General features: G+C 42.4%; 1 pseudogene; it reads right to left on the bottom strand.

The window, feature by feature from the left end:
* Positions 1-593: 593 nt before the first annotated feature.
* LOC124841659 (transcription factor bHLH148 pseudogene) lies at positions 594-1,641 on the bottom strand (annotated as a pseudogene).
* Between the last annotated feature and the right edge of the window lie 596 nt (positions 1,642-2,237).

The following is a 2,237-nucleotide window of genomic DNA, read 5'->3' as shown; positions in this document are numbered from 1 at the left end:
TCTTTCAATACCACTCCCCAAGCCCATCACGCACCACCACCTACCAAAACCCATATCACTATGTTTTCAAATTTTAATACATATTATACCAAGATAAAACTACTTTCCTAAGTTCTCAACACACATTTATACTTGGCCATAATTTTCTCACAGTAATTAAAATAGCAATGAAAACTCGACCATCACGGCAGAGGCAATTTTAAAACCTTGCTCCTAACACTGCACACCGTTAATTCCTTTCTTACCTTAACAACATAATTTCCATTAATCGGTTATTACTCTCTACGTTAGAATAGCTCCGATTGTAGGGCGTGTAACTCTAATCTACCACCTACTTCATCATCATCATAATCAAAATATCGGCATCCTGCTCTTTATGCAACCTACCACTTTATTTGGACAAAAAAATGAATTATAATATATATATAAATGTGTTTAAGTTTTTTAGGAATGAAAACAGAGGCAGAACCAAGATTCACGCGACCCCTAAATCATGCTAGTCCGGTAGGCGATTTTTAAATGAACCTTGCAAGCTAATTAGGCATGAGGTTGAATTGGAGGAAAGGTAAAATTGAAAAAAAAAAAAAAAAGAGTAGAGGAAGATATAATATGTATGTACTGGACAATTAACATAAGCCTGAGTCGAGTGAGGGTGAAAACGAGGCAAATAATAACAAAAATCAAGAGAGAGAAATATATGACACGTAGCACAGGCGCCGGAAAGTGGATCAACTCGACGGCGCGGAGGTGGATGCGGCGGCGGAAGAAGAGGATGAGCCCAGGAGTAATCGAGCGAGATCCGCCATGGCGCGAACCTGCATCTCGAGCGCGGGTATGTAATCGATGGCTTCTTCGAGAATGATCGGAAGGGGTTCTTTTCTGCAACCGGGAACCAACCGTCCGAGGACTCTAACTTTGCGCTGAACGGAGGGAAGGGTTTTTCCCTTGAGGCGGAGGACGCTGAAGCGGGGCTTCTTGGGGCGGGGCGGGCCAACCACCTTGGGTCGCCTGTGCGGTGTCTTCCTGAACTTGAGCTTGAGCCGGTTGGTGAGGATGGCGCGGCTCCAGCGCGTCCTCCCGCGGGCGGCGACGGCGAGGACTCTGTCGGCGGCCTCACGGACGGCCCGGCCACGGCGGGGCGTGTCCGCGGAGATGTTGACACGCGCAAGGGCCTGGTGGAGCTTGGAGGAATATAGGTTCTGCTGCGCGTGGGTTTTCCATGTGGCGTGGGAGTGGTCTTGGTGGGGTTGGGGTTTGGCGGGGGATTTCTTCTTCTTCTTTGGGCGGTGAGAGTCACGCGAGCGATCGGTTGGGTTTGGCATGAGAGAGGAGGACATCGTGGACGATGTTAGAAAAGGGTTTCTATTTCTGGGAAATTGTTGGATTCAGATGGATGTGGGAAGATTCCGATGATAGAGTGCAGAAATTATGCGTAGATTCTAGAAGTGAGAGGAGTGGGGTTTGAGGTTTGAAGGGGGTATATATAGATACATATATAGATACATATAGATCTATTGTAATGCAATGCAATCTAACACTGAGTCTACTTTTACAAATGAATGAATGAATATATGGTGTTTGGGTGGGTGAGGTGTCCCTTCACTCTCTGCATCTGCCTCTGTTCAAGGGAGAGAGAAAGAGAAACCCTCCACAACCCTTTTATCAACCATTTTCTTTTTCTTTCTTTTTTCTTTTTTGGGCTTTCTTCTGTTGGGCCTTCTCTCACTTCCTGCACCTCCAAATCTTTCTCCTGCACCTCACTTCTACTTCTTTCATATCTTCTCAAGATGCATACTAATTTAAACAGGTATTTATAAAAGTCTAGCAGCTGTTTCGAAACTACTTTGAGCTTTACGTTTTAACATCAATCTAATCTTATTTTAACGATAATGAAGATTAAATTGTTGAGGCATGAAAAAGGATATAACTTTGATTCTTTTGTTATGTATTGTTTATGGTTTTGTCTAATAAAGTATTACTATCCATATTAAGTGGTGTTGTTGTGATGGATTATTGCCACTTATGCCTTTTCACGTTAGATTGTCTCTACTTTTTTTTTCTTCCTTCTTCATATCTTCAGAATAGAAAGAATTTCAAATCTCTTCAGTGGAATTATTTTGCTTACCCGACCAATGTAATTTGCTAAATATTTCTTAGGCCACATTTTAATTTTCTTTTTAATTAAAAAATACCACTTTTTTCTTCTTCCCAGATTTCATCTTGCTACTATTTCAATA

Source organism: Vigna umbellata, chromosome 5, assembly GCF_029865625.1.
Source record: "Vigna umbellata cultivar VRB3 chromosome 5, Vumbellata_1.0, whole genome shotgun sequence".
NCBI classification, from domain to species: Eukaryota; Viridiplantae; Streptophyta; class Magnoliopsida; order Fabales; family Fabaceae; genus Vigna; species Vigna umbellata.
The sequence above is the reverse complement of the archived record's forward strand: the minus strand, read 5'-3'. Positions and strand labels throughout refer to the sequence as shown.